Source organism: Calidris pugnax, unplaced genomic scaffold, assembly GCF_001431845.1.
Source record: "Calidris pugnax isolate Ruff unplaced genomic scaffold, ASM143184v1 scaffold220, whole genome shotgun sequence".
Classification (NCBI taxonomy): domain Eukaryota; kingdom Metazoa; phylum Chordata; class Aves; order Charadriiformes; family Scolopacidae; genus Calidris; species Calidris pugnax.
The window spans coordinates 1,088,261-1,098,212 of NW_015090963.1; the positions used below are offsets into that span (position 1 = coordinate 1,088,261).

General features: G+C 57.5%; 1 protein-coding gene across 1 annotated transcript in view; it reads left to right on the forward strand.

Moving 5' to 3' along the window:
- Positions 1 to 9,591: 9,591 nt before the first annotated feature.
- IL11RA (interleukin 11 receptor, alpha) overlaps positions 9,592 to 9,952 on the forward strand; it is a 25,412-nt gene continuing 25,051 nt past the window's right edge. The window contains exon 1 of the mRNA XM_014952468.1: positions 9,592 to 9,707. The gene's annotated coding sequence lies outside the window, so the exon portion shown is untranslated. The remainder of the gene's footprint in view (positions 9,708 to 9,952) is intronic.

A 9,952-nucleotide genomic window follows, 5' to 3' on the forward strand; every position in this document is an offset into this window, starting at 1 on the left:
ACTCACCCTCCTGGCTGCCCGCTGCTCCCCCTGGCAGATCACGGTCCCCCCCACCTTCTGCCCTGCCACCTTCCCCAGCCCCAACCTCTGTCTCTATCACTTGTAGGAGTAATGCTGGTCTTCTATCACACTGGAGAGGCTCCTGTCACCCTGGGCATCCTCCCCACTGGCCCCCATGGGGCTCTGTGGGGGCAGCAGGTTGGGCAGACCCCCCTCCCATACCTCACAAGGTGCCTCCTGCATGGGCACACTGCTGGCACAGACATATTTCCAGCCCCTGTCCCCAGCGTGGTGAGGGGAGGTGGCCTGTTGTGCACAGGGCGAATTCTGGGTGAGCAGGGCTCCCCATGAAACTCCCAATCAGTTTAATGTCCTTCAGCTTTTCTCATGTCTTCTCCCACTTTCAGCCCGGTTTTCCCAGTGAATGAGCAGGATTCCCAAAGCCTGAGGTGGACAACATACAGCTGGAGCCACGTGTCCCCAACCAGGCTTGTCACTGTGTCTCATCCACCACGGGGAAAGGAGCTAAAAAGTTTTCTGAGCCATCAGCAGGCATTGCAGCATCTCCACTCGACCCGGGCAAGCAGTGACCTGCTGAAGGGGGAGAGATGGGCGAGGGTCACCAAAGGGACTTGCACAGCGAGTCCTCAGCAGGTAAGTGTGCAGGTTCTGGTCTGCTCCTGCTGCTGCTGCTGTTCCTGGGCAGGCAGCGGTCTGTGCTGCCCTCGCACGGCTGCACTGCAGGCTGGGCATGCTGCGTGGGTCCTGCTGGGATGCATAGACCTCCATCCCGGCTCCTCCTGCTGATCTCTGGCTCAGGGCTCATCCTGCTGATCCCCGGCTCAGGACACTGCCCGGTCCCCACACCAGGGCTGGGGTCTGTGCATGGGGTCCCTGATGCAGCCAGCGCTGCTGCTCCCAGCACACCCACCAGCACCAACAAAGGTCTGGTTTGAAATACCTCTCCACCTCGCCCAGCAGAAGACAACTCCTCATTCACCAAATGCACACAGAGATCCAGGCTGTGCTGCAGGACTACTGGGAAGCCTTCAGGACCCCCTCCAACAGCCATGGATTTACTGACACGTGCCATCCTGCTGGTGGTAGGTCTCATGGGGACCCCGGCTCGGTGACACTGCCTGGGAGCTGCAGCATGTGCTCTGCACCAGGATGGCTCACACAGCCCCTCCACGAGGGACAGAGACATCCCCCAAGGGGGGATATTTCCCTCTTTCACAAACCGCTCTCTCATCCTGACCCCAAGAAAGAGGCCCAGAACAGCTTCCAACAATAAGCAAGACAGCAATCCAAGACAGCAGATCCCAAAGATTTACTAGAGATAATGGGTTTATGGCACAATGTTTAAATTCCTCATTTCTGCTCTCCATCTTCCCTACTGCTTCTTTCCTCCCCATGTACACACCCGGTCATGACCCAGCAAAAGGCACCTGCTGCTCCTTAGGTGTGTTTTCTCACAGGGGGTTAATGAAGCTGGACTCTTTTCAGTGGTTTCCAGCAATAGGACAAGGGGCAACAGGCTCAAGCTGGAACATAGAAAGTTCCACTCAAATATGAGAAAAATCTTTTTTACGGTGAGGGTGACAGAGCATTGGAACAGGCTGCCCATGGGGGTCTGGAGTCCCCTTCTCTGGAGATCTTCAAGACCCCCCTGGATGCAGTCCTGAGTAATGTGCTCTGGGCAACCCTGTTTTAGCAGAGGAGTTGGACCAGATGATCTCTAGAGGTCCCTTCCAACTCTGACAGTTTCATGATTCTGTGAATGCAAGCATGCTCAGGGAAACATCAGCTTTTCCTAGTGTCTCACCTAAATCTCCAGCCCATAGCACGTCCTCCTGGGGCAGGGGTGTCTGTTGCTCCTTTCTGCTCTCCATCAAACCTGCTCCTGCTCAAGGGGTGCTCGCTATTAATTGCCAGGTCCTTGTTTTCCGTGGTGCCTCTTGCCTCAAGCTCCATGTGCCACAGGGGCAGATGCACCAGATCACAATATTCCTTCTTTCCCTGCTGCCCCACTCTGCTTGGAGCAGCACGGGAGCAGTGCCAGCTCAGAAATACTGGCCAGACTGGATGCTTTTGGCATGTTCTAGCCTGGAAAGGTGTTGCCTGAAGTATCATCCTTGGAGGACGCACCTGCAAAATTTAAAACCCTGGTGGAGTTTAGAATGGGGATGGGGTACAGCTTGGCCCCTTTCAGGAAATCCTGCTCCCACAAAGACACCCTCTGTGATGCCTCTCTGTCCCTGAACCCAGCCAGGTTCCTGTCCTGCCGAGGATGAGACCTGCCACAGCCCACACAGCACAACGGCCCTTCCCACCACAATTTTTCCCTTCCAAAACTTGGGTTTTCAAAGTTTTGGGGTTTGTTTATTTTGCTCAGAGGAAAAAGCTCCAAACAGACAACCCCAAAGCTCTGACTGGTTCAGGCTCCCACTGCACCAGGCAAAGACCCTGAGCACCAGGGACCCAGGAGATCTGGAGCATGGAGGAGAAGTGTCCCTGTCACCTGCTGTAGAACCACAACATCCCTGGCATTAGGTTTCACAGTGCTCTTTGTCACCAAGGAGGAAAGTAGCGGCTTTGGGGGATTTGAAGCCTGATGCTGTCCTCACCCTTGCCATGATTTTCTCAGCAGTGAAAGAGGGGTCAAACATTGCCCAGGAGACCTGGAGCAAGGAGAAAAGATGTCCCTGTGTCCTGCTGTAGAACAAGCCACCATGACATCCCTGGCACTAGGTATCACAGTGGTTTTTGTCACCAAGGGGGAAGGAGCAGCTTTTGGGGATTTGAAGCCTGACCCTGTCCTCACCCCTGCCATGACTTCTCAGCAGTGAAAGAGAGGTCAGACATTACCCAGGGAAGCTACAGTTTGGTGGGCTGGTGTTACCGGGAGCTGACCCTGTGGAGCAGGGACAGGGGACAGAGGGCTGGCGAGACACAGGGACCCCGGAGGAGGCAGATGCTGGCTGGGAAGTGAAGCTCAGCCCTGGTCTGCAGCCGGGAGAGGGCAGCCACAGCCCGAGAACGGAGCTGGGATGGATGGCTGCCTGTTGCCTGGGCCTCGTCAGGGACTGCTCCTACTCCCCTCCTCCGGCAGCCTCCCAGCCCTTGCTGAGCAGCCTATGATCCAGCCTGGAGGGTTGCTTCTTTCCCAAACTTACCCCATGCCCGTCCCTGGGTAAACCCCCCCTGCTCCAGTCATGCCACTCCCCAGTGGAGCAGGGGATCCCTCAGGATGGAAGGTTTTGAGGACCGCACTATGAGTCTCCCCATCTTGCCCCTGTTTCCTAGTATTTCCTGTTTCCCCATGCTGCAGTGTCACCCAGAGCCCAAAAGCATGGATCCGGGCTCATGGGGCTTTTCATGTCAGCGTAAAGTATCACCATAGCCTATGGCCCACAACCAGGACCAGCCTTAAGGAGCACATACATAAGAAGGGACACCTCCTTGCCCTGATCCGCAGCTGATGGCAGCTCCCAACGATGCTCTTCTCTGATTTCTTACCAGCCTGGAGGGGTTAAGGAGGCCTTGCTGGAGGCAACGCGCCAACAGCCAGAGCAGAACCAGTGGAGTTGGTCCAGAAGGCACAGCAGAAGCGTCTCCAGCAGGAGAAGGCAGTTGTCCCAGGAATAGCAGTATCACTGGCTCTGCTGAGATTTGCTGAGGAAATGGAGAGTTATTCTGCCGAGGGACTGAGGAGCAGGTACGTGGGCGATATATGCCTTGGTTTGAACAACGAAAAGCCAACCTGTAATCATTGGTGGCTTTGGGAAGCAGCCAAGCCTTGTCCTTGTGCAGGGTCTCTTTGTACAGAGCCGAGGAGGTGGCTCTGTGGGCAGCTTCCAGCTGCCCAGAGCCAGGAGACAAATCCACCCTCCACAACAGCAGGGAACAGGGAGAGGTGGAATCCAGCAGTGTTCAAATGTTATGGCCAGCCTTTCTGGAAGGAAACATTCCAGTTTTTCCTTTGGAAATAACTTCTCATGTTCCACTTCTCTGGGGTTTTTGTTGGTTTTTTTTTTTTTTGCTCACTATCTCACGCTATAAATTTCGTACCTTCAGAAAGTCAGACTCAAATATTGTCATGACCCTTGAGCGAATCCCTGCCTGGACTTTCTTTTTGTGGAAAACATAGTCTTGAAATGCCCAAAGACAAAAAAAATTAATTTCGAGCTCTAAAAATCCTCCTCACAGGCAGCCCCCTGTGCCCTCCAGAGATTTAACTCTCTGTGGCTCAAACCTCCCTGTCCATGATTTCAGACCAAGTGCTTAGTCCACGCCACGCCGTGGGCTCCAGCTGCCTGCCCAGGGAGGCCAAGTCACGTTGGGTTCCAGCAGCTGGCTCTCCTCCCCCTGTTTATCGTCTCACTAGCCTTTTCTCCTTTTAATAGCAAGGCAGCCCGGTCAGCCGCGTGACTCCACGGGGACCAGGAGCCCTCCAGCCACTGAGAGGTTTTGTCTCGTGTCCCCAGGTTGCTGGCTGGTGGTTTTGGACTGAGCTCCCTAAAAGCCAGCCCAGCCCTCGCTGTTGCCCGTCAAGACCTGGCAGAAGGGCAGCCCCTATAAATAGCCGGGTGTATAATGTCTCCTCTCTCTGCTTCACTTCTTCAGCTGTGAGTTTGCCCGTGTCTTGCAGCGTGCAGTACTTCGCAAGCTCTCACCCGGGTGCTTGCAGTGCGTGGCTTTGGGGAACAGCTGGAGTGGCTCAAGTCTCCATCTGGATGCCTGTCCCCAGTCCCACAGGGAGACATTCCCTGTCCTCAGCAGCCTCCAATCCTTAAGCTCCATCCTTGAAGCAACCATGGTCACCACCATGGTGTCCTCTCCAGGACGATGACCTGCCATGGCAGCAGGGCTGGAGCAGACGGTGTGAAGCTGCTGGCCATGGGCAATGAACAACTTGGGGTCCCACAAGCCCAAAGAGCAGGTGAGCCCCAGGCTCTGCACATTGGGGTGGCAGCTGGGCTGTGTCCCCTGCACCACCTTTCCTGGGGTGACAGAGATGGATGAAGACAAAACCCTGGAGCAGGGATGTGGATACAGAGACCTAGGGCAATGCTCATTGCTGTTTTGCAGAGCAGAGGTGAAGAGACAGGGAAGATGCAACCAAACTGGGACATCCAGGTCCCAGTGCTTGAAGTGTGGCATTGGTCTGGCAGTCCATCAGTGATTTCTTCTGGCATGGTGTGGCTGGACACATCTGGGACAAGCCACCCTGCTCTCGGACAGGATGAGCATCAAGTGGCGCTGAGCATCCCACCATCCTTCTGTAGGACAGGACTTCTGTCAGCCACAGGACATCAGTAGGAATCAGAGCAGAGCAGGGCTGGCAGGGCTGGAGCCGCACTGCAGCACTTAGGGGTTTTGCCACCTTCTTTTCACAGCGTGGGCAGCCAGAGCTGTGACCATAATAAATAAAGCCACAGCCAGGGAGCAGAGCTCTCTGGTTTCCTGTACACCTCCGGCTGGCCAGGGTAAACACACAACAAGCCTGAACTTCAAACAGGGCTGTGCCCATGGTACGTCAGCCAGAGCCCGGCCACACGCCAAGCCAGCGCGAGTGAAGACACTGAGCAGGACGCTTCATGGGACAGGTCCCATGCAGGGAAAAATAAGACGGTGCTGACCAGCACAGCCCCATTGCCCTGTGATGTCCCTCACCCAGCAGGCACAGGCTCCTCTGGAACAGTCACCCATACCTCTGGGATGTCAGGGACAGTCACTGCGACTGGTCCCCGGGGCTTGTGTGCACCCTGGAACTACCCCAGCACCATCCATGCACAGGCTGCGTAGTCATGGACCACCCTTAGACAGGCAGGAGAGGCTCCATGCCACCAGCCAGCCCTGCACTGGAGGGGACACATCCTGTGGCAGTGGCCTTTCCACAGAAACCACGGGAGAACACTTCAGCCTCCAGCTGCACTCATCCCCAGTCCCCACAAGCCTCTTCCATCCGTCTTTGCACCATCCAGGCAGCAATCCAGCAAGTGCGGATGGATCCAGCGTGGCTGAGGACCCGCATCCCGGTCCCTTGGCTCGTTATCATAACACTGCACCTGCACATCCGCATGACGCATCTCGCTTCATCCCACTCCAGCTCTTGAGCTTCTGGTTCCACACCTCCCAGTCTCTCCACCCAGGCTGGCTAGATCCCACCAGTGGGAGCCTGGTTCGTGGATGCGGCTGAACCTTCCCAGCAAACAGCTCTGGGTACCTTTGACCAGATACCGGCAACGAGTCAGGCAAAGCCTTGGGCTGTGAGGGAGAGCAATGCACAGCCTGTATGGCCCCGGTCCAGCAGGTCCTGCACAGGTTTGTGATAGCATAGTATAACCCCCAGCCAACTGCTCGTGTGTCCAAGGCTTGACCTGCCTGGACAAGAGCTGGCAGTTCCCTCTCTGGTGTGGTCTCTGCTCAGAGGAGAGGGAAGACCTTACTGTACCCAAATTCAGTCCTTCCAGAGTGCTGAGAGGGGGAACAGCTGCTACATGGGATGCTGCAGCCAGCGTGGGAGGTGTCCTTTTGTAAATGTTTGTGCTACAGCAGAATGGAGAAGCCAGCATGTGCATGGAGGTCATGATCTTCACCTGAGCCTGAGGATGGAGCAGGGGAAGAGCCACGTCAGAGCTGCAGAGCGTGACACACTCGCTCACCCTGTGCCTGGGAGGTGTAGAGTCCTGCCTCGAGGACTCCAGGGTGCCTGCAGTCCCCCCAAGCACCCTGATTACCTGTCAGACCCCACACTGCCCTTGCCAGACCCCCTTCCCCCCCGAGTCCTTTTCCACCCAACACTTCAGCTCGCTGGCTTTGCCCAGAGCTGGTGGTCCAGCAAGCCCCAGAGACCCACCGCCTCCCTTGTCCCAGCACCACTGCAGGGTGTCTGTCATCTCCAACCTTCCCCACCGAGACCCCTCACAATCAAGCTCCGCTCGCAGCTTCCCAACCCCATGGGTGGCCCCGGCCCTGCGGAGCTGGGGGATTCCCCGGATCCGCAGCTCGGCTCGTCTCTCCAGCGCTGCAGCGGCGGAGAAAGCAGCCCGTGGCTCCCCGCCAGCCCTGGCGCCAAGCAGCCCGGCTCCCGGCGCCCGGCGAGCACCACGAAGAGCTGGGGGAAGCTCAGGGTCTGCTCCCGGGGGAGAACCCTGGGCCAAATGCTTGCTGCAGCCCGCCCGGGCTCCGCTCCTTCCAGAAGGGATGATCCATCCTGCAAGATGCTCGGTGTCGTCCCCCCAGCCCACGCGGACTGTGGAGTGCTGTGGGGAGGCGGAATGTTGAGGAGCCGGGTGGAGAAAACTTCTCTCTGCTCAGGACCATCGCCTCCTACGTCCCCAGGGTCCCCAAATCAATGTGAGCTGCTGGCTCAGGGCAGATGTGAGCGGGCTGGTGGGACCAGACAACCTCCTGCAAAGCACCTGAGAGGCCAACACGGTACTGACGCGGGGAGGGACATCCCCAGCCCCTGGCACGGCCCCAGCTCTTGTAGTGCAGGCGGGATGGACCCGGCCACATGTGGCTGGTGAGGCAGCAACCCAGGCCACAAGCAGATGTGCCATGCTGGGCTATTCCTTGGGTGATGCAGGCACCAAGCCCCAACCACAGCTGAGAGCAACACCCGCAGCGTGGCCGGGGGACGATGCGGGTGTTGGGCTGGTCACCTTCACACGTGGCCTCCACATCTCCCAAAATCATAGAATCATAGAATGGTTAGGGTTGGAAGGGACCTCAAAGATCATCGAGTTCCAACCCCCCTGCCATGGGCAGGGACACCTCCCACTAGACCAAGTTGCTCAAAGCCCCATCCAGCCTGGCCTTGAACACCTCCAGGGACGGGGCATCCACAACTTCCCTGGGCAACCTGTTCCAGTGTCTCACCACCCTCAGAGTAAAAAATTTCTTCCTGAGATCTAATCTGAATCTTTTTTCTTCCAATTTAAAACCATTTCCCCTTGTCCTATCATTACACCTCCTGGCAAAGAGTCCTTCTCCAGCTCTTCTATAGGCACCCTTCAGGTATTGAAAGGCCACTATAAGGTCTCCCCGGAGCCTTCTCTTCTCCAGGCTGAACAATCCCAGCTGTAGAGTTTACATCCATTCCTGTAGAGTTCTGTGGAAGGGCTGGGATGAAGGAAAATGCCAGTTTATTACTGCAGGGTTAGCCGGGAGGTGAGATGGCTCAGGGGTGTGTTATTATGGGGTTGCAGAGGTGTGCCAGGACGCCAGCAAGGATAGGTTTGTTATTGTAGGGTTGTACAGGGGGACTGTGACCCCGTTTATTCCTGCCAGGCTGTGGAGCGGTCAGTTGTTGCAGAATTGGGGCTGCGTGGGTGCTGCACACACCCGGGGCACGTGGTCCTTATCTCCACACGGGCGCTGTGCCCAGCGCGGAGGGAAACGCTGGGTCCACCCCCGAGCTCCAGCAACACCGACCCTGCTGGCACCACCTGGGGTCTCCAGCATGTCCCAGGGGGGACCCCCAGACCACACTTGGCCCCAGGTTCCAGGGGAGGGGAAAGTTACCAGAGGGTCTTCACCAGCCAGTTTCCCGTTGCAGAACTTCCAACGTGGTTTTTTGTTTTTTTTTTTCACCTGAAAATCTTCACTCTGATAAAATTGCAAAGCAAACCTGACTCCATGGGAAAGAAAATAGGGTTATAGAGGGGTGGTGCAAAAGGGACATGCAAACTTGCACCAAAAAAGCCAGCAGGAGGAACGAGGCTTTTCTCCAGGTCAGGTACACGAGCCCTGGGGCCAGATTTCACCTTACACCCTCCCCATCAAAGAAACCACTACAAAAAACAAACCCCAAAGAAATGCCCCTCCCAGGGGGAAGGGTAACTGAGGCACGGGCAGGACCTGCTTCTCTCCACTCCTCCAGGATGCGGGGAGAGGGGCTGGCGAATGGTAGAATGGTTTGGTTTGGAAAGGTCTTTAAAGATCATAGAATCGTAGAGTGGTTAGAGTTGGAAGGAACCTTAAAGATCACCGGGCATGGGCAGGGACACCTCCCACCAGACCAGGTTGCTCAAAGCCCCATCCAGCCTGGCCTTGAACACCTCCAGGGATGGGGCATCCACAGCTTCTCTGGGCAACCTGTTCCCGTGTCTCACCAGCCTCACAGTGAAAAATTTCTTCCTGATACCTGATGTAAATCTCCCTTCTTTTGGTGTGAACCCATTACCCTCCGTGCTATCACTACAGTCCCTGACACAGAGACCTTCCCCATCCCTCCTCAGACCCCTATGCGGGAGGCCATGCCCCGAGGGGACACCGGGGACAGCTGTCACCCCCGGGGTGTGGTGTAGGGGGGGTGTCACCGTGCACCGGGGGGGGGAGAAAAAGGATGGCGAGCCCACGGGGTACGGAGGTGGGGGGTGGAAGGGGGGACACACGGACGGGGTCACACTCCGCACCGAGGAGGGAAGGTCGCATCCCGGGGATCCGTAACGGGTCCCCCCGACGGGGGGGAGCGGCTGGCAGACAGGAAGCGTCCCGGGGCGGCGGCGGTAAGATTGGCAGCGCCTTGCTCCAATGGAGCCCCGACGGCTCCGCAACGCCCGCCCTTACCGGCCCCAGCCAGCCCGGAGCGGGCGCCCCGCCGCCTGCCCCGCTCCCCATCCCGGCTCCGCTCCCCCCGGCTCCGGCCCCGCTCCGCCGAGCGACATGGACACATAGCCCTGTCGCCACGCAGGAAGGTAGGAAACCCTCTGTCTGTCTGTCTGTCTCTGTACCGTGTGTCGTCGTCCGTCCCCCCCCCCAACCCCGCTCCGCCATCGTCCGCAGCCCGAGGGGGGAACGGCTTCGCCGCCGCCCCGACGCCGCGGTGAGGGGCGCAGGGATGCGGGCTGCCTGTTTTGCTGCTCGTACGGGGGAAAGTTGTGTAGTGTTGTTGTGTGTGTGTGTCTGTCCCCTCAAGAACTTGCCCTCCCCAGATTCCCTC